This window comes from Otolemur garnettii, unplaced genomic scaffold, assembly GCF_000181295.1.
Source record: "Otolemur garnettii isolate 467f Iridium unplaced genomic scaffold, OtoGar3 scaffold00050, whole genome shotgun sequence".
NCBI lineage: Eukaryota > Metazoa > Chordata > Mammalia > Primates > Galagidae > Otolemur > Otolemur garnettii.
Window position 1 is genome coordinate 11,929,235 of NW_003852445.1, and position 22,655 is coordinate 11,951,889.

Below are 22,655 nucleotides of genomic sequence, written 5' to 3' on the forward strand. Positions count from 1 at the left end.
TTTCTTAATAGTTTTGAAATGTACCATTGCATCATGCACATTAGGTGAGGTCCCCCCGAATACCCTTCCTTCTCCCAATCCTTTCTCCCATATCCCCTTTCCCCACCCCTCTCTCCTCTTCCCTTCTACTTTATGGACTATAGTTCCAGCTATTTTTTTGTTGCAGTTTGGCTGGGGCTGGGTGTGAACCCACCACCCTCAATATCCAGGGCCAGTGCCCTACTCACTGAGCCATTGGCTCTGCCCAATTTTTAAAAATGTTTGTAGAGACAGGGGTCTCACCCAGGATGGTCTCAAACTCCTGGGCTCATATGATCCTACCCCTTTGGACTGCCAAAGTGTTAGGATTATAAGCATGAGCCACCATGTCCTCATTCAAGTTTTATGAGATGGCAGCAATTCAGGCACTTCTAGTTCTCTTGCTATTTCTATGCCATCTGCAGTTACTTCCTCCACTGAAGTCTTGAACCCCTCAAAGTACCCATGAAGGTTAGAATCTTCTTCCAGACTCCTGTTAATGTTGATATTTTGATCTCCTCCCATGAATTGTGAATACATTTTTTAATTTCACATGGTTGGGCGAGGTGGCTCATGCCTGTGATCCTAGCACTTCAGGGGCCAAGGTGGGTGGATTGTTTGAGCTCATGAGTTTGAGACTAGCCTGAGCAAAAGTGAGACCCTGTCTCTACAAAAAATAGAAAAATTGAGGCAAGAGGATCGCTTGAGCCCAGGAGTTGGGCAATTAATTGGCCTAAATTGGCATAATTTTAATATTGTTGGGGGACACTGCAGTGACAGCTGATGAAGCAGTAAGAAAATGTACAACATTTATTGATGAAGATTGCCTTCTCATATGGACATGGTTTTGGTGCCCCCAAATAATTATGTCACAGATCACTGTTACATATAATAATAATGAAAAAGCTTAAAATAATTGAGAGAATTACTAAAATGTGACAGACACAGAGCAAGCATATGCTTTTGGTAAAATGGCTTCTGAAAGACTTTCTTGATTTGGGGTTGCCATGAACCTTCAATAAAAAAAAATGCTGTATCTGAGATGTGCAATAAAGCAAAGTGCAATAAAACCAGGTTTTCCTGTAGAGACACCTGTTTGGTCTTTGGTTCTATTTAACAACAATAAAAGAAAAAGCCAAACAGACCCCAAAACATTAAAAAGAATTAAGTTCCGAGTAGTAGCTTCTGATTTAAACCTAAATTTTAATGGCAAAATGGAATAGCATAAGTTCTCCCCTCTTCTAGTCTTAGAGATTCTTAATCCGGATCTCCTGAATGAGTGTAGGGAGTTCGGGAGGCTTTAAACTTATGTCAAAAATTTTGTGAGTGTGTGTATCTTTTGGGATACATCTTTTAGCTTTGATCATATTCTCAGAGCGAGTTAATAATCTAATTAACTCAAGGTTAAAAACAATGCAAACAATAACATTGTCAGGAGAGTTCATCTTATAAAGCAGTGTTTATCAACCTTTTTTATCTCTGTACACTTGAACCTATACTTAAACTTCCTCAGCACACTTAAATTCCATTGATCAAAAAAAGAAAAAGAATATACTTACTGTGTTTTGAAATTCTTTCAAAAATAATTTAATTAATGATCTTTAAAATTTTTTGAGGCACACCTATGATCTTCTCATGGCACACCAGTATGCTGTGGCATGCCAGTTGAAAATCACTATTATAGAGTAAGCCCCTACCTTCTAGTGGGGATTGAATTGTGGTGCAAACTCCTATTTATACCAGTGTTCATGAATGTTGTATTTTTATAACAACATATGTGTATTCCTAAAGAACTACAGCCAAGGGACTCAAGTTAGGAAACCTGGATCACAGATTTCATGGTTCCTAGAACAGGAAGAGAAGATTATTATCTAGAATATTCAAAAAGCAGGGCACTCTGGTCATAGTCAGCTGAAGGGAAAGAACTTACTAAGGGTTGCTTCCCTAACCCCCTAAATCAGTGGTTCTTAACCTGTGGGTTGCGACCCACAGGCATTCTATTAAAGGGGCACGGCATTAGGAATGTTGAGAACCACTGCCCTAAATGTAATTCATCCAGTTTTGGAGTAGGTTGTTTTTTGTTGTTTTTAATTTCACTTTGTAATACTGTCTGAAATTCTACTGATGAGAGACACAAATGAATAAAGCAGGTTATTTCAGGAGTGTGATCTTTCTTTAGTACAAATTCTTCAAATAAGATTCCCTTTAAGGAAAAGAGATAGACCTTTTTTTTTTCTTATAGTGACAGAGTCTCACTTTATTGCCCTCAGTAGAATGCTGTGGCATTGCTCACAGCAACCTCCAAATCCTGGGCTTAGGTCATTGTCTTGCCTTAGCCTCCTGAGTAGCTGGGACTACAGGCGCCCACCATAACACCCAGCTATTTTTTTGTTGCAATTTGGTGGGGGTCGGGTTTGAACCCGCCACCCTCAGTATATGGGGCTGGCGCCCTACCCACTGAGCCACAGGCAACACCACCACCCCCCATAGATGTTTTTAAGAAAAGTTAAGGCAACTAAATTTATACATGTAGTTTTTCATTTGACATGTATGAGAGTGCTGTCAAAGAACAAAGGCAGGAATTTTAGCCAAGTTTGGATAATAACCACAAAAGACACAGTCGTGCACACCATAATCCCAAACGTTGAAATCCTGAAAGATCAGATCTTGAAAGTCTAAATGCCTAACGCCTACAATCCTTAATGCCTAAATTCTTGAAAATCACAATCACAGAAATCACAGAAGAATTCGAGAAAGAGCAGCACCATGTGGAAACAGAATATGAACATTTTCTCTGAGGAGAGCCACATCCTAAAAGAGATCAAGCAGTTATTCATAGTGGCTCAAGAATTCTGTATGTGGTTAATGATCAGGAAAGTCATCCAGCTATGTGGACAGCCTCTGTACAATTGCCCATAATCTATCCCTGTAAAATATTTTTTTAATATGCCCAATTTTCTTTTCATTTGGGGAGATTTGTTGCTTGTTTTCATTTTTCTTATTCTTTTTTTTTCATCATTTTAAATTGTGAGAATTAATTTTACTATTTGCTATGCTATGTATTTCATCTTTACATCATTTCCAATATTTGGAGTATAAATTGTATAGAGACTTTTAGAGAATTCTAATTACAGTATTTTATGCATTTTTTTAAATAAATTTGACTCCACAAATGTGTATTACCAGAAGGTTGACTCTGTGTGTAAACATCGTGTATTTACATAAAAACATTAAACCTTCCTCAATTAAAAAAAAAAAAAAGTTAAGGCAAGAGCAGGGATTGTTTGGATACTTACAGCCAGCTTTGTTAGGGAGGGTGGCAGTCCTGTATTCAAGTTTGTTCTTATTATTTTCTCTCTGTGGATACCTGGAGAAAGTGATGGGAGGACAAAAAAATTCTCTATGGTAACTTTAAGATAATATCCACACATTCTGTGATACTCTACCCATCAAGGTGTGGAGCTTAATTCCCTTCCTATTAAGTCTGGGCCATGGTTAATGAGTTGCCTATGGCCTACAATGAATACAATATACCAGAAGTAACTATGACTTATAAGACTAGGTCATAAAAGGCATTGGAACTGCCTCTTTATTCTTACATTTACGCTAGTTGGCAGGGGATGGGGGGTGCAGTGCTGCCTACTGTGTCATGAAGAACTCAAGTAACCCTGTGGAAAGGCCCACGTGATGAGCAACTGAGGCCTCCTGCCAACAACCATGTGAGTGAACTGTCTCAGAAGTGGATCTGCAGCCCCAGCTAAGCCTTCAGCTGAGAAATCCTGAGCCAGAGCCTCCTTGCTAAACTACTCTCAGATGACCCAGATGACCCATGGAGATTGCATGAGATAAATATGTATTGTTTTAAGATGGTAAATTTTGGAGTGATCTGTTACACAGCAATGGATAACTAATAAACTAGATGTCAACTTTCATTTATAACAGCAAAGACACTTTTCTTATTTCTCATTCTTTTATCATATGGGCTCTTGTTGCCAGGCCTGCCCTTGGTCTAGTGGCATGGTTTCTATCATTAAGATTCAAAATGGGCTACAAAAATTTATGTGAATAGACTTGGAATGCAACCACCATTTGCAACCTTATTTCTGTGTATTTGGAGTTTATAACAATAGATGTATGAACTTATGAAACAGGTACCATTTATAATCCTGGTAGTATCTGCAATTCTGCTAGCTATTGCTCAGTATGCCATTTTTTTTTTTTTATTGGAGACTTCATACTTCTTTCCAGTTTGAAGAACTTTGAACATTTTTATATAGCAAATGGAAAAAAGTTGCCAGTTGTTTAGCCTCTTTCAACAAGGTAACCCCTTACTATGTAGATTGTTGAGGCAGAAACCAGTCAGATCAGTAGCAGGATACACACCTTGGTGTGGTTAAAAGGGATAGACACAAAATATCCTCTGTCAAAATATCTATGTCCAGATATCTCTCAAAAAGTGACAAGTCTTTTTTTTTTTATTGTTGGGGCTTCATTGAGGGTACAAAAAACAGGTTACACTGATTGCACTTGTTAGGTAAAGTCCCTCTCACAATCGTATCTTGCCCCAAAAGATGTGGCACCCCCTTCCTCCTTCCCTCTCTCTGCTCTTCCTTTCCCCCACCCCTCCCTCCTTCTTTCTCTCTCTGCTCTTCCCTTCCCCAACATCCACCGTGTCATTGTCATTAATTGTCCTCATATCAAAATTGAGTACATAGGATTCATGCTTCTCCATTCTTGTGATGTTTTACTAAGAATAATGTGTTCCACTTCCATCTAGGTAAAAGTGACAATTCTAAGAATAATGTCTAATATTTAGTTAAGGCTTGTTTGTGCCAGGCAATATGTAGGAGACCTGAGCTCACACGATCCTTGCAGCATCACTGGGAAGAAGGGAAAGTAGTGATTAAAAGCATGGATTTAAAATCAGACTGCTTGTGTTTGACTTCTGGCTTTACTGTTTATGGTCATATGGTCTCTGGCAAACCATATAACCTCTTTGTGCTTCTATTTTCTATGTATAGCAGATGATAATAGTACCCACTGTGGGTACTGGGGTTCTGGTAATGATTAAATAAGATAATGCATGTAAAGCAGGTACAACTTAGCACACATAGTCCCTAGCACACAATAAGTGCTCGATCCATGCCAGGTATTATTTTTAATGAAGACAGAATCTCTGGGAGGTTTTCTCAGTTGGGGTTATAAAGCTAACAGAGCAGGAACTCAGTTCAAATCAGTTTTGTTTTAGGTCTCTTAACCATTACACTGTCTCCCTTGGCTTCTTTCTGCAGAAAAGCATCTAGATTGTGTAAAGTGTGTTTGCAGAGATCCCTATTTCATAGACTAAGGATTTGCCCAGCACCTTGAGAAATCAGCATGGTCTGGTAAAATCTCCCTTGGAAATGAGCCCAAAAAAGTGAAAAGTTTTTTAAAATTGAAATATGGGAAAAGGTGCTATTCAGTTGACAGGCTCAACTGCTGCATGATCCCATCCAGAGAATGCCTTCCCCTATTGGAGTTATGTGGCTGTAGGAGGCTCCCATAGGATGTTTCGGTTGTATCTCCTTATCCTTTTCAGAAGGGGCTAAAAGCTACTGGATGCCTGTCAACAAGGGTGAGTAATGTGATATGCAGCTACAGTGAGTGTAATAGTCTCTTGAGTTTTGGGGCTACGTTGTTAACTGTTTCAGTATAACCCCTTCTCCATGGGAGGAGGAGAAGGACACAAAATAGATAAGAAACTTAACCCACAGATGGTAAAAGGCCCTTTTTTCGGACAGGGAGGAGATAAAGGAGAGGCCCCTTGCCCAAGAGCCTATTTACCCTAGCAGGCAAACCAGGATGTCAACCAAAACCTATACTTACTCAAGTTCGTTATTCTCTTACCTTTGTTTTTATTTCCCCTGTGTGCTTCAAGTAAATTTGTTCCTACAGATTTCTCAAACCATGTATGGATGAAATTGGAGGGACTAGGAGGTCCTAGATGGTATGGGGGTTTAGAGAGTAAGCATACCAGCCCTGGAGTCTGGAGATGGTGGCTGGGCTGGAGGAGCTTAAAGTTGAGCGTAGAAGGCTGACTTCGCTTCCTCATAGAAAAGAGCACACAGGAGAACGCAGAGAACCTGGTTCATCTTCTACTTTTGACATTTATTCACTGTGACCCCTAGCAGCATGATATTACTGAACTCATTTTCTTGTCTATAAAAAGTGGGAAATAATATTTGTCCAACCTATTTTATAGGGACACTGTAAGATTCAAATGAAATTTTGTATGTGGAAGGATTCCCTTACCAACTTTATTAAAGGGAGTCATTAGAGACCATTGTCCCTGAACTAAACTACAATGTACAGGCATGGGCAAATGCTGGTTGTTCAAGAATCCTTGCTTATATCTCTTTCTCTTTTGGATTGCTAAAGCCCAGTTCTTGGTTCATTAACAACACCTTCTGACTCAGGTAGAGCTCTGCTAGGTGACCACCACACATTACTGTTACCATTACTTTATTTCTAGCCTGTCCTGTTTTTGAATCCATGGCACCTGATATGTTTGTAGTAGGAACCCTATCCCACAGATTAACATATGAAAATATTTTAATCATAGAAAGTTCATCCATAACTTTAAATTTCCCTCTGACACAAACATTTCTATTCGTTAACATTTCTATTTCTATTTTAATGATAGAAAGTTCATCCATAACTTTAAATTTCCCTCTGACACAAACATTTCTATTTCGTTGGTGTATAAAGCCATTTGTAAGACATTTTGAGTGGTGAGATCGTTGTGTCTCATAATGATTGGTGATGATGATTATTATTATTTTTGTAGAGACAGAGTCTCACTTCTTGCCCTTGGTAAGAGTGCCATGGCATCACACAGCTTAAGCAACCTCCAACTCCTGGGCCTAGGCAATTCTCCTGCCTCAGCCTCCTGAGTAGCTGCGACCACAGGCACCTGCCACAGTATCTGGTTATTTTTTTATTGCAGTTTGGCTGGGGTTGGGCTCGAACCCCCCACCCTTAATATATGGGGCCGACGCCCTACCCACTGAGCCATAGGCACAACCCGTGTGGTGATTATTAATACACTAATTGTTTATATTTTTACTCCATCTATTATAACTAGAACATTATAACATTTATGAATTAAACCAGGACAAAGAAGCAACTGTAGACAAAGTAACTCTTTTATGGCCTTTAACAACTGGTGACTTTACACAATGAAAGCCTTTGTATAAACTCCCTTGCAGGGTTATTGTGAGGATTAATCAGATGAGAATCTGCAAAGTGCTTTGAACTTGTCCCAGAATTCCTTTATAAATAAAGATGGCATTGGTTTTTTAAAAAAGCATCTTTATGTTGGTCTTCCCAGAATCAAATGTAACAAGTACATCTGCTATTTAACTATCTGTGTTTACTGAGGCAAAAAACCCAGGACTGAGCCAAAGCTAAATTTCCTTTAGTGGTTTTAAGCTGAGTAGAGGAGCACACATGACTGAGCAAAATGTACTACTCTAATCACAAAGATCTTGGTGTGTGACTCACATGATACACTAATAAGGTCTCACAAGTGCCAGGCCACATAATTATATATAAATTACTGTAATTATTACAGCTATTTTATACTGACAACAAAGTTTTACTTACCTCTTTGTTATTTATATTTTAATAATTTACATTCTGCTCACTTCCGAATAGGATTTCAGACAGCTTTCCTTTTAGTAGTCCTCTCTTATCTCCAAACAATGTAAATGCTGAAAATTTTTCAGGATTCCGGGAACTATTTAATTCTCATTATATACACAGAGATATATACAGAACTCCTCTCCTTAGTCTCCAGGTCCCCTCTGATCCTACCCTGTTCCCAATGACTGACTCAGCTCATGCTGTCCCCACCTCTCTCCAAGAAGGAACAGTTCTAAATATTCTGAGTATTGGGCTTGAGGCTTTGGAACCTCTGGAACAAGTTAGGTGAGCCCTGGGGGACAGTAGGATAAGAGACTTATTGTAAATGAGGAATCCATCTGGCAAGTGACCAAACTGGTTTGCTTGGGACTGAGGGGGGTTCCCAGGACATGGAACTTTCAGGTTATTGGGATGAATTTACCTGGCCCTGAGAATAGACTCTGGACCCCTGGTGTTAGCTGAGTCTGCTGGATAGGAAGAGAATCTTACCTGGGAAAGACACTTTGTTCCTTTTGGGCCTACAGCAGGCTGGGGTGGGTGTGCTCAGGAAACTCTGGATGTGATTCCTGTTACACTGAGATGGAAAAGGTCAGAAGTGTCCGAGAGGGAGGCCAGCCACACCCAGGCAGGGGCCCCATGGCTCTAGGGGTCTGTTGGAGCCATCCAGGTCCCAGCTCAGTTCTGCAGATTTGCAGGTATGGAAGCTGCGCCTGTGGATCAGGCTGGACAACCCTGCATGCTAAGCAACTGCTCGAGAAACCTAGTAGATTACTGTTGTGATTGATGCCATAATTACCCTGGAAGATATATCTTTCCTGTTGCCCTGGATGCTCTTTCACAGACCAGTGGTATGAGAAGCCAAGTTACCTTAGTGCTAGAGCAAAGGTGACAGGAGCTTTACTTAAAGACAGTGCTTCCAGTTGTACCCCTCTTTTCCTGCTGGGGTACTCTGTCTCATCCTCTGCATCTGGCTAGCTTCTGTTCAGCCTTCAAGGCTTAGCTTAACCTCCACCTATGGATTCTACCCAATCTCCTACATCCCTCCTCTTCCTTTTCTTCTCTCTTTCTCTCTCTTTTCCCACCTCCCTTCCTCTAGCAAATCTTTGAATGCCTGTCATATACTGGTCATTAAACCAGGGACTGGAGCTATAGAGAATAAGAGAAATATCCCATTCCCCAATAAAACTTTATTTATGAAAACTGAGATGTGAATTTCATATCATTTCCTTCCTTCCTTCCTTCCCCCCTCCCTTCTTCCCTCCTTCTCTTCCTCCCTCCCTCCCTCCCTCTCTCTCTCTCTTTCTTTCTCAGGGTCTTGTTCTGTCATCCTGGGTAGAGTGCAATGGCATCATCATAGCTCACAGCAACCTCAAAGTGCTGGGCTCAAGTGATCCTCTTGCTTCAGCATTCTGAGTAGCTGGGACTATCTCTGTGCACTGCTACACCTGGTTAATTTTTTCTCTTTTTGGTAAAGACATGTCTCACTGTTGCTCAGACTGGTCTTGAACTCCTGACCTCAAACAATCTCCTACCTCAGCCTCCCAGAGTGCTGGCATTATAGGCATGAGGCACCTCACTGGCCAAATTTCATATAATTTTCATCTGGCACAAAAAACTACTTTTCTTTCCATTTTTCCTGTAACCATTTTAAAATGTAACAACTAGTCTCAGTTTATAGGCTGTATAAAAACAGGCACAGGCTGGATCTGGCCCAGCACTTGCTGACCCCAATCTAGACTCATCGCTGTTGAGAAATGCTGTTGGAGGTTTTTCCTTATGTGTTCTCCAGATAATTTACACATGAGTTCTTGTGTCCTTTCCGAGCACAGATGTTTGCTTGGGTTCATCATTCCACACTTCTCAAAGTATTATTAAAGCAGCAATGTTTAGACCTCCCCCAACTGTTTTGAGTTCAGTAGAGTTCCCTAGGATCCTCCAGAGTGCTTGCCTATGGCTGCCCAAGCCTCTGAATGGCTCTGGTTAAAATACACTGGACCTTTTAAAACGGAAGTCTGATTGTGTCTCCAGCCTCCTCTACCCCTCCACTCAGGTGCACTCAGGTGCTCTGCCCCTTCCCTCCAAGCTGTAGCCGCAGGATTGGGGCTCTGACCGCTGGCATCTTCTTGTGCAGCTTACTTACTCGGAATGCCTTTCTTCACCATTTCTTCCTCCAGTGAATTCCACATAAGCTGTAAAGCTCTCCCCAGTGACACCCATTATGTCCCAATCTGGATGAGTCCATCTGCTGCATGCGTTCACATCTCACTCAGTAGTGTTATCATTAGTGGTGTTATCTGGATAATGGCTGCCTGTAACTCCCTTGTTAGACTCTAAGCTCCACGGCAGTTGGGGGTGGGGTGGGGACGACTGTATCTTTGCATACCACTGTATCTCCGGCCTAGGCACATAGTAGATGCTCAACAGCTGGTGGTTGGGACATTGATTCCTATCCTATGACATGACCCCTCTCCGCCACTAGCACTGTGGACTTGGAGTCCTTCTTTGTAAAATGGAGATAATAACTAGTGTCCTTGGGTTGTGGTGACTTAAATGAGATAATGTGCCTGGCACATGGCCTGACCTAGTTAGTGCTAGATTAGTGTTAGTCCCCTTCCCTCTTCCTTTTATTGAGGTCAATTCCAGAGTTGTCTGACACGCAGATACCACTTGCCCCGATTCCCCAAGCGCGAAGGACTCCACCTTCCTGATGAGCACTGCGCTGTTTCCACTGAGAAAGCCAGAATTAGGAAAGTGGCTGCCACACCCTTCACACATGTGCTGCCTTCCCAGGAGCTGTCACTTGGGCTCTCTAGTTCCCTCCCCTGACTGGAATCAGCAGGCCCCACCCATTGTTTTTGCTTCTGAACTGGTTCCTTATTGCCTCACAAAACATTCCAGTCACATGCAGGCTTTATCATCAGCCTCTTCTTTAGAATTCTGTCAAAGGTTTTCTTAGGGTCTCTAGGTGGATAATAAGTAATTCTTTATCTACCTGCTATTTACTTCCTCAAGAATTAATTTGTCGAATTTTCTCTTTAAAGATACCATCTTGCCATCCTTCTCTGAAATTCATTTAAGTGTTTAGCCTGCCTATTTCACAAGCGAACCATAACTTGTTAGGTTCCCTTTAGAAGTTTCTTAATGATAATATACATTGTCACATAATAAAGATTGTTATTTTGAGCCCACTGTTCTAGGAACATTAATTATTTAATTTAATTCTTATAACAATCCTGTATAATAGACACTATTATTTCCATTCTGTGCACTTAATAAATGAAATTTTATAATTTGTTCAAGGTCACACAATTAGAAAATGGTAGAATCAAGGTTTGTGTCAGGCTTGTCTGAGCCAAATGCCCACTGTATTTCCACTCTGACATTTTCCTCTTTCTTACGTTTGGTTGTTGGTGTGGGTGGTGGGAAGGGATGTGTGTCACATTTTCACTTTTCTAATCTTCTGGATGAGCAGCCAGTTGTTATGACGGGTTATGCATTTTGGTCAGTGGTCCCTCAGTGTCATTTTGGACTTCCAGCAAACTCAGGTAGGTCTTAGAATATTATTTTTACATTCAAACCAGTCATCATTTATCATCCATCTAACTCGTATTCCTTTAGCTTTGGTACACTTGATGCTGTGCTGTGTGCTAAACATGTCGTAGTCCAAAGAAATGTGTCCTTAGTTTTTGAAATGAAAGCATTGGCAAGTTAGTGGAAGAGACGGGTTAGAGTGGGGGCAATGGAGAGAAAGGAAGGGAAAAGGAAGAACTTCCCATGAAGTCATTGCCCCAGGGAAGGCAGGGGGAGATTAATGAGATTCTTACACATCAGAATGAGAGGGATAAGGCAGAACCAGCACAGTTTTGTCCTGGCATGAAATATTGCCTGTTTGTGGTACCTTATAATTTTCTGTTCCCTTCTCAAAAAGCTGATACTTTCAGCTCTCTGATATTATCATTTACTCTTTTCCAAGCCAATCTTAGGAATTGGCCAGCATTTTGTGTTCTCTATATGGGTAACATCCCCACTTATAAACAACAGAAATTTATTTCTCATGGTTCTGGAGACTGAGAGGTCCAAAATCAAGGCATCAGCAGATTTGGTGTTGGACAGTGGCATGTGTCCTGGTTCATAGACGGCCGTCTTCTGCCTGTGTTCTCACATAGCAGAAGTGTTCAGGGAGCTCTCTGGGGTCTCTCTTATACAGTCACTAATACCACAAGGGCTCTGCCTCCATGACCTAATCACCTCCAAAAGGCCCTACCTCGTAATACCATCACCTGGGGGATTAAGATTTCAACATACGAATTTTAGGGGACACAAACATTTAGACCATGGAAATGGGAATGAAATAACTTGGGTCTAGAATTTTCTTTAAAATATTTTTATTTTAAAAGTGTAAGTGAAGCAAATGTGTGAAAATCTTAATGATTGAATCTGGTTATGCTATTCATTATACATACATGTTACATATATTCATTATATATTTTCTTTACTTCTGCCTATTTAAAATTTGTCTTAATATAAAAGTTAAAAAAAATAACAATAATTTACAGAAAGAAATAAAATAGTCAGATGGCCTGAATTTTCAAGTTATCCAGAAATACAATATGGAAAGCTAATTTGACTTAAGATTTCTAGCAAGGGCAGTTAGCTGTGAGATCCAAGCACAAAAGATTAATGCCCTCCTGTCTTAGTCCATATGTGCTGCTATAACAGAATATCACAGACTGGAAAATTTATAAAGAACAGAAATTTCTTTCTTTTTTTTTTGAGACAAAGCCTTAAGCTGTCACCCTAGTTAGAATGCCGTGACATCACAGCTCACAGCAACCTCCAACGCCTGGGCTCAAGCGAGCCTCCTGCCTCTGACTTCCAAGTAGCTGGGACTACAGGTGCCTGCCACAACACTTGGCTATTTTTTGGTTGCAGCCATCATTGTTCTTTGGAGGGCCCAGGCTGGATTCAAACCTGTCAGCTTAGATGTATGTGGCTGGTGCCTTAGCCACTTGAGCCACAGGTGCTGAGCCCAGAAATTTATTTCTCACAGCTCAGGAGGCTGTGAAGTCCACTATCAAAGTGCTGGCAGGTTTGATTGTCTGGTGAGGGCTGCATCCTCTGGAGAGGAGGAAGGCTGTATCTTCACAAGGCGAAGGTGGTGGGGGAAGCTCACCAAACAATGCATAAATCCTCTTTTATAAGGGCTTCATTCCCATTTATGATGGGAGTGAGCCCTTGGGGTCTAATCACCTCTTAAATTTCCCACTTCTTAAAACCATCACATTGGCAACACACCTGAGTTTCGGAAGGGACACATTCAAATGACAGCACCTACTAACTGTATTTTAACCATCCATTTCTGTTTATTCTTTCTCCAAAATAAATAAATAAATAAATAAATAAAAGATCTCTGTTAAATTACAACTTCAACACAGTCGTCTCCTCAAGAATTCTCCCAGAGTACGTTTGAGTACCCTGAAGTCTTCAACTACTCATTTACAGATTCCTCGTTTACTCCAACACATAACCTATTTTCTCCTTTGCATTTAACTTTCACTAGAATAATACTCTTCTCACATCTTCAAATCTTGAGGGGTGCCATCCGTTATCCAGCACTCAGCACAGTCTAAATCCAAATCAGCTCAAGACCAACAGGAACAATCCCGTGGTCAAAGTGAGACCTATCGACGACTCCGAGGGAGGGAATGCACACTCCATACATAACTGTGAAATGCTGTGCTGTCCTCAGCAAAGAGAGCTCTAGCAGCTGCATTCTCATGCAAAGGTTTAATTAGAGAACAAACTTTCCTCCAGTGTCTATGAATGAGTTAATGCAAGAGAAATCAAGTTCAGGGGACAAAAGCTAACTCCAAGGGAGCGGAGAGAGTAAGGTGACCAGATGTCCCACTTTTGAACAATTTGTCCCGCATCTCATGGCGTTTTAAAAAAGTCCCGATTTTTGGAAAGAATGCACGACAATCTAGGGAAGGGCAGGACAACGGGAAGGGAATATACAGTTTTGGCTGCTGAAAAGGTTAATGTAACTCCATTTGGAAATGAAGAGGTTAATGTGACTTCATTTAGAAATGAAAAGGCTAATGTAAACTCCCTACTCCACTCCTGGGCAAGGTCCCCCAGGTGGACCAGCGCCCTACTCCTTTGAGCCACAGGCGCTGCCCTATACATAATTTGTTTTAGTGTATTATATTTGTAAATTGTACTTATGTTGAAATTTTAAAAAAATTGTAATACTATTTTTGCATTTTATGAAGATTTTTGTTGCTCCATATAGACTAAATTTTTAATCAAGAACATACCCCTCCTCCGTCCCCCACCCCCAATCAGTGGTGTCCTGCTTTACCAATGTTAAAATCTGGTCACCTTAGGAGAGAGGGCCCCGGAGACTTCTGGGCTCTGGGCTCTCCTTTATGACTCCTGTTCTCTAGGACTGTGGTGGTCACCCAGAGCATGACATATTCCCATCTGCAGCCAGGAGCTCCTCTCTCCCCTTCTGCTCTTCGTCTGTTGTGGAGAGTGGGCTGTGAGACTGGCAGGGCCCTCACAGCCTGGGGAACATTCAGAGAATAAACCCCCAACTGCTTCTCCTCCATTCCCAAAACAGCCATATTCTCCTCTTCATGCTCCCTCTGCCAGAAGTCATGCCACTCTTTCTCTGTCCAGTTAACTACGCAGAGATCCTTGTGATCTTTGCCGTCCTACTTCTCGTAACACGTTCATGAAATTGAGTAGAAACTACTAAGTCACACAGTTCTTCCTTTGTTCTGTCTACGCAGAGATCCTCCTGACCTCTCCCTTCTTACTTCTTGTCATAAACTAATGAGTCAAGTAGAAACCATTAATAAGATTTATCTCTATTTGAGTCATTTACAGTTCCCAATCATATTGTAAGACCAAAAATATATCTTGTTTATGCTCCTTCCCTGCAGAGAACCCTGTACAGATACTATAAAATAAAGCTGATTTTGTGCTTTGGCGCTGGCTGTAGCCATCAGCTCAGTCAGTTCTCCTGGTCCCATCCTTTGTTTCTGTGTAGTCTTTTGTGCTGTATTTTCCTCATTCCCCACCAATCCCACTCTAGTTCACTCCCCCTCGCAGTGCTGGTTCGCGACAGGTGGCGACCCGAACAGGGACCAGAATATGGAATAGTAGGTGGGCACACAGGTGAGGGAAGCCCCCGTAAGTACGAAGAAGTGAAACTGCGCAGTTGGTAAGTGATTTTTAGGTGTTCAGGGGTAGTCATAGTTGGGAGTAATAAATCATGGGACAGTCTGGCTCAGTAGAGCCAAAACTCTTTATTCAAAGGGTTAAATCTATATTAAACTAAATCTATGACAGTGGCTGTCATATTCATATTAAGCAATTAGAGCCCCCTCTCCAATCTGTACTGGGTCTATCCCCTTCCTGCACCAGCAGAAAAACCCCTTCGCCCTGAATTCCAACAAGAGTTACAAGATGAGGAACGAGAGTATGAAAACGAACGTTCCTCTTCCACCTCGGATGCAGACACAGACCCTCCCGGGCTGGTAACTATGGCTGGAATTCAGATTTCTGATCTACCTAAACATGTTTTGTCCTGTCTCTCTTCATACCCTCCTTTGCCAAAGTTCAAAGAATTTGCCTCTGCGGCATCTTCAGCTCCCGGCTAGGAGGCCTACGCTGTTCTTCAAGCCTATAAATACTTTCGAATAATTCCAAACTAAAATACCCATTTCTAATTTGAGATACAAACTAACTTACTTCACTAGTCACTCTCAAAAGATTCAATTGTCCAATTCAATTAATTTTAAATAGTTTAAAAGGTGACCATGAGGGGATCCCTACACTACTCTGGTAGGTGCTATACACTGCTGGGGACGCCTAGTGGTCCCCTGGACGGGGCGGGGGTGGGGGTGGGGACCCTGGAAGTGCCGTGCTCCAACACTCCTAGCAGCACTGCCAGGAGATTTCTCCTGGGGGTCTTGAGGTTCTGCTCTCACACACCGGTTGTCCCCAATCACTGTGGTCCACCTACTTTATTTTGGTTGCGGGCTAAACATTTTAATTCTCATTAGTTTTAATTTTGTTCTTGAGAAATTTGGTGTTTCTATATCTGTTGTGTATTAAACCTAGGTGAATTGCTAAAATACATAAATTCGGTAATTAAAAAATTAATGATCTAAATAAAAATATGTTTAGAAATGTTTAAAAGCCGGCAAAGTCTGTATGTCTGTCTCCGTGTATCTATACATGTCATGTACCTATATTTCACAATCAAAATATATAAAAGAGCTCTAACTGGCAAAGGAAATGGGTGTAAGCCTTACCTTAAGTAACTTACCAGAAAAACAAAAACCTTCCTTCTTATTTGAGTGACTTTACTATTCTTTAACAGATGAAATTGATCTTAAACCGATTGTTAAAGTTCAAATGTTTAAAGATTATGGAACCGCCACTTCTCTAGCATTTCTAGATTTTGCTGAATTTTACGGTGAACTTACGTTCTTGATATTAAGCCTCTGAATTCTGACATTTGGAAAGATGAGTATGGTAAGGCCTAAGGACGTGTTTCCCCACACTTGGGCCAAAAGCTGCAGAGCTCACACTCTAGCCCCTGAGGCCTCTTTCTCCCTGCTCCGGCTTTGCCTCCTGGCTATTGGGAAAGAAACTAAGTGTTCCAAGTTTTCTGTTTTTTATCTCGGGACACAGGTCCCATCCTTGGTGGCCACGTGGCCATGTGAGACTGAGGGAGACAATGAAAAAACATCAGAAAGAATGACTGCGTTATAATTTTGTTGCCGAAGTTTCTTTTTTCAGTGAGTCCTTGGTCTTAGAGATTTGAAGCCCACAGGCCACAGATCAGGGATTAAATGACATTTTTCCTGAACAGAGGGGCATGCAGAGGGAGTGGAAAGTGCCAGAGCTTGTGGCAGGGGGAAGAAAGGCCCGAGTTAGAGATGTCCTGCATGAGTCTGTTGTCTAGGCGTAAATATTGGCTCTAAAAGAAATTTTAGCCAGCACGTGGTAAATGGAAAAATACCTTTATAAACTAAATAGATATTTTAACAAATAAATGAATACAGCCTCTCCCCTAGGGTAAACATATTAGTTCTTTACAATTTTGGTTGTAGGGAGAGGATTAGGGCGTAGGCTCCCTACTCAGGGTGAGACCTTGCAAAACATTTCAGGCTGCTTTGTTCATACCCTTGCTGGAGTTCGGAGGGTGTGGCCTTGTTTTAGGAACCTGTGTTCTAGTGACAGTGAGAGACTCTGCTAACGCACCTGCTGGCTTATGCAGCTTCTGCTCCTGCGGGCACTTCCATTCCATCAGATCTCTTCCCAGGCTGAGGTGTGAGAAGCAGAAGGGCCCCACCAGGGTTTCTGACCTTGTGACAGCCTCTGCCCTGTTTGACCAGCAGCAGCCTCTTGGATTGACAAAGATAGCTAAGGCAAAACCAGCTCTATGGCTTACAGACCCATTTCAAAGGCATGACTTAATAGGATGCTCTTTTAGAGCTGCAAGATAGTTATTATTTCTATTTGAAGAGATAAGAAATGAGGACACAAAGAAGGGAAGAAATGTGTTCACAGTCACAGAGTTAACTGGCAGCAGGGTCATGATGTGAACAGAGGTGTACCATCTCCTGGAGGAGTTCCTCTGTATCTAAATCCCAGTTATTGCTAAGTTACTCGATTTCTATAATTAAAATATTTATGGCAACCAAATTGGATTTCCACAAAGAATGACTCATTATTAGCTGTAGGCTGAGACTGTTTATAACCAAATGCCATGTTTCATATTCTGTTGAATTTACTAATTTAAAACAGATATTCTGAAGTTTTCATTATGATAAGTCAATAAATACTATCTGCAGTTGAAAAATCAAGAAAAAGAGGTGTAAATATAGATACAGATTTGATGGTAATCAGCAGTAGAAAAAGAACCAGAAATCATTTATAAAATCTGGGTAATGGGTATATGGGGGGATGGGGGCAGTGGGAGCTTTTTATCTTTCATTTTATTTTATTTATTTATTTTTGTATTTTGAGACAGAGTCTCACTATGTTGCCCTCAGGAGAGTGCCGTGGCATCACAGCTCACAACTACCTGAAACTCTTGGGCTTAAGCGATTCTCTTGCCTCAGCCTCGCAAGTAGCTGGGACTCCAGGCAACTGCAACAACACCTGGGTATCTTTTTGTTGCAATTGTCATTATTGTTTAGCTGGCTCCGGCCGGGTTCAAACCCATCAGCCTGGGTTTATATGGCTGGCACTGTATCCCGGCTATGGGCACCAAGCCTCACTTTAGATACCTCTACATTTTTATTATTTATTTATTTATTTTTTAAAGAATTGTAAAAATCTAATCCAATTCAAATCAGCATGTCTACTTCATTTCAGCTCCTTCACTGCCAAACCAGGGGGCAGAGACTGCTTCAGTTTCTCCGCCTTCTCTTTGTCTGTGATGACCAAGGTATAAAGGTATCTGCTGCATCGAACTTTAAGCTTCACATTATCCTTATTTTTCTTGATCTTGACAGACTTGGCATCCTTTTATCTGGCTATGAGCAGAAAGTTCTTAATTTCCTCAGTTTTCCAAGGCATGGCGATGAGGTGTGCGGGGAGGGCACGGACACTCACAACAAGCACAGAGAGAAGGAAAGCTACTCTACATTTTAAAACACATATAGGTATTCCGTAAATTTAAAATGTTTAACGATATAAACAAGAAATAAAATGAAAGTACAAAATAACCCATCAATGAGTGATTGCTTGGTCATATGTGATACTAAACAACCAATAGAAAAATTAGGTACCTTTATAGAAAATTTAACCAAGTGAAGTAAATTGCAGAATGATGTGGTTAGAGCAATACTATTAGTATCGATCTCCAATTTTGTGTGCATGTGTGTGTAGGTATACTTGCACACCAACCTGGAAGGATGCATGCCAAAGCATAGGGAGGGTGGGTAAGGAGGAGAGGAAGACTTTGAGTATTTATTTTCTGTACTTCCATACATCTGATTTTTTTCAAGAAGCCCATGCATTGAATATAAATGTATGTGGAATATCCTGTAGGCTCAAAGCTAAAGTGATTTTGAGGGTTTCCTTTCTCTTTTTTAAAGAACCCACACATGGGGCAGGGTGTGGTGGTTCACACCTGTTGATCCTAGAACCCTGGGTGTGTGTGGGGGGGTTTGCTGAGGCAGAAGGAAAGAAGTTGATAGTTCAAAGTCTTTCTCCTCTCCACCCATTTTCCTCACATTTTGGAATGTATCCTTCCAGTTTGGTGTGCAAGTATACTTACACATACACAAACATACACAATTTAAGCGATACCAAGACCCATCTTTACTAAAAATAGAAAAAATTAGAGGCCTGCACTTATAGTCCTAGCTACTAGGGAAGTTAAGGCAGGAGGATCTCTTGAGCCCAGGAGTTTGAGGTTGCAGGGAGCTATGATAATGCCACTGCACTCCAGCTGGGGAGACAGAGCTAAGCTTTTAAAAAAAGAAAAAACCAAAGTGTGATTGCATTGTGTTATTATACAGGAGAGTCAGGATCTTACACTGACATGTAGGAAGGAAATCCACGGGTTCTCTGCACCATGGTACTGTTGCAAAAGGGAGAAACAGTGTAGAAAAATAATTTTTGTTTAAGGGAAATTTGTGAATTGCATCACTCCACTCTTGTGCCTTAACTCACAGAAAGTCTGATTCATACTTCTTTTTATATTATTAGATTTCCTTTTTTTTTAATGAATCATAAATTTTATTTCAAAATGTAAATGTCACTAAATATGCACAAGTTTCCTTTCTCTGCTTGGTTTTAAGCATCTGTCACCTAGCGTGCATGGGATTTAAATCCCCAAATCCAGCAGTAGATGATTGTAACAAGGTATCTGTCCCACTCTTTGGAGTTCTGGACTTGGGGTCTTGTCCAATCCCTTCCCCCCCAACAGTAACTGCTTGTTAGCAGAAGAAGCATACAACACATTCTATTAATATTTATAGAATGAATTTATATATGAATATTTATATATATAAAATGAAGAAAAGATATAAATATATATAAAAGGAAAAGTATAAATATATAGGCATCACACATATATATTTATATATATATATACACACATATATATATAGAATGCCAAAAACATGTATACACACTTTAAGAGGTTTTATCCAAGTAATACTTTCCAAGGTTGAATTGAATTACAGTGGCAATGTGTAGTATGACGTTCACTCAAAAGATGGTGTTAATCAAATGAATGCTAGCATCACAACCATGGGACAGGTATGGCAGTCAAAGAAAATGGTGGAAGCATTGTTGCCATTCAAAGAGCACACAACCATTTTGAAATGGCATTTGGAATTCAAGAATCTTGTGGAGGTACAACGACAATGGAGGCATGGGGATTGCACACATTTGTGATAAGTTTGAGATGCATGGTACTCTGTGATGTGCGCAAGGTACTCTGTGATGAGCAGGCTTTTCTCTGGTGGGCCTCGCCCAGTAACTCATCTTGCTTCTTCTGCTATGGTGTTGGAATAGTTTACACACTTGCCACAGAAGTTTACCAAACAATATGCACATGAGGCAGGAGTTAGCAGAACAAGCATACGACGCGTTCTTACAACAGCAAAATTGAAAGTTTTCATCCCAAGTTATTACATGCACTGAATCAACATTATTAGATCCCAAGATTATTACATGCACCCTAATCAAAGGCTGCAGTATTGTGAGTGTTCCAGAGTTGCTCAAGCGGTAGTTCACCATGATCAGAAGGTTCTGGACACTGATGGTAACTACTTTGAGCACCTCTTATAATTGCAGAAATTGAATGTGACAAAGACTTGTATTCATCTTTTATTATTGGTATATATTGAGTATTATGATATTTTTTCTTTCTCAAAATGCATATACATTTTTTGTACCTTCTTTCTGTGTGTGTATATAGAAATAGAATATCACCCATTTTCTATCTCCACGTACTCCTCCATCACTTCTATAACCTACCTACTTCACACCTCCCCACCAGGCACCCAAGAACATACTTGGATGCCTATACCTAACATATCTACATTTGGGCTTCTTTCCCCCTAAAGCCCTGTGCATATATTTATTGACTGCATGTGTCTCTAATATTTAATCTATCTCCTATAAAAGTCTTTATGAAGATCAAATTACTCATTCACTCATCCATCAAACATTGGTAGGCACATATCTAAGGCATTATGATATCTAAGGCAAATTCAATTCCTAGTCCCAAGGACCTTGACTTCCAATGCAGAGGATGGAGTAAAGCTCAGGACATGGGAAGGAGCAGTATGTTCTGACTGAGAGATTTCAAAAAGCTGAACAGAGTCCTTTAGCTGTTAAGAAGGATTAGGAAGATTAGGAAGGATTTTGAAGGATTGAGAAGAGCACTTCAGATTAAGTGAACTATTATAGAGACAAATGCAAAGACTCTTGAAGGTGCGCAAATAACTTGAAGTCTGCTCACGGATTTAGATGTAGGACGTGATGGTTGGATAGTCAAGCTTGGGCACCAGGTTATCTCTTCCATTTAACTGAGGCTGAAGCTCACTGATAATTAGAAGAGTTGAAGGCTTAGGACAGACTTAAAATAGATGATTGAAAAGGGAAGAAGGCTGGAGAATACAATATCTAAAAATCAAGGGAGGATATTATAAATTATGTTGGCTCTGTAGAGAGACCCAATGGTTTGTGACCCTGTGCTCAGCGTTTATCTTGTCAGATTATCCCTTTTCAACTGGCTAGATGAGCAGGCTTTTCTTGGTGGTTTTTATTTTTTCCACCTATACATTGGCACAGGCCTTTCCCACACAGTCTAGGATATCTTTTTAAAGTTTTTAATCAATTCATTGAGATATAATTTGCATGGAACAAATGTGCTCATTTCAAGTATACAATTGTATGAATTTTGAAAGAGGCACAAATCATGTAACTATCATCACAAAACACGGCACTTTTCCATCATAAAAAACTTTCCTTATCTTCTGATTTGAGTTTCCTTATTTAGGATGTTAACACTACCCAAAGTGATCCACAGATTCAGTGTGATCACTATCACAATCCTAACTTTTCTTTGCAGAAATAGAAAAATCAATCCTAAAATTCGTAAAGAATCTCTATTGACCCCAAATAGCCAAAACAATCTCAAAAAAGAACAAAGTTGGCCATCTCACACTTCACAAGTTTAAAATTTACTCCAAAGTTATGGTAGTCAAAATAGTGGGGCTCTGGGCTGGGCATGGGGGCTCACACCTGTAAACCTAGCGCTCTGGTAGGCTGAGGCAGATAAATTGCTTGAACTTAGGAATTCGAGACCAGCCTGAACAACAGTGAGACACTGTCTCTATTAAAAATAGAAAAACTAGCTGAGTGTAGTGATGCACACCTGTAGTGCTAGCTACTCAGGAGACTGAGGCAAGAGGATTAATTGCTCAAGCTCAAGAGTTGGAGGTTGCTGTGGGTTTGATGCCATGGCACTCTACCCAGGGCAACAGAAAAAAAAAAAAAAGTGTGGCTGTGGCATAAAGAAAGACATTCAGACCAATGGGGCTGAAATGGAGAACCCAGAAAAAACCCCTAATATATATGGTCAAATAAATTTTGACAGCAGTGTCCAGATCATTCAGTGAGGAAAGGGCAGTATTCCCCCCGCCCCAGGACAGTCTTTTTCAACAAATGATGCTGGGAAAACTGGATGTCCACACGTGGAAAATAAAAAAAAAGAAGTTAGACTCTTTACACCATATACAAAGTTAAAATAAACAGTTCATCAACAACAACAAAAAAAAACCCCTCGATTAAAAAAATTACACAAAGGATTTGAATAGATATTTATTCAAAAGTTATGGAAATGACCAAGATGACCATGAAAAGATACTCAACATTACATATCATTAGAGAAATGCCAATCAAAACCA

At 40.6% G+C, this 22,655-nt stretch overlaps 1 pseudogene across 1 annotated transcript; it reads right to left on the reverse strand.

Annotated features, from left to right (window-relative positions):
- Positions 1–18,058: 18,058 nt before the first annotated feature.
- Positions 18,059–18,303, reverse strand: LOC100954403 (annotated as a pseudogene). The gene has a single exon (XR_153782.2). The product of XR_153782.2 is annotated as a 60S ribosomal protein L38 pseudogene (transcript).
- Between the last annotated feature and the right edge of the window lie 4,352 nt (positions 18,304–22,655).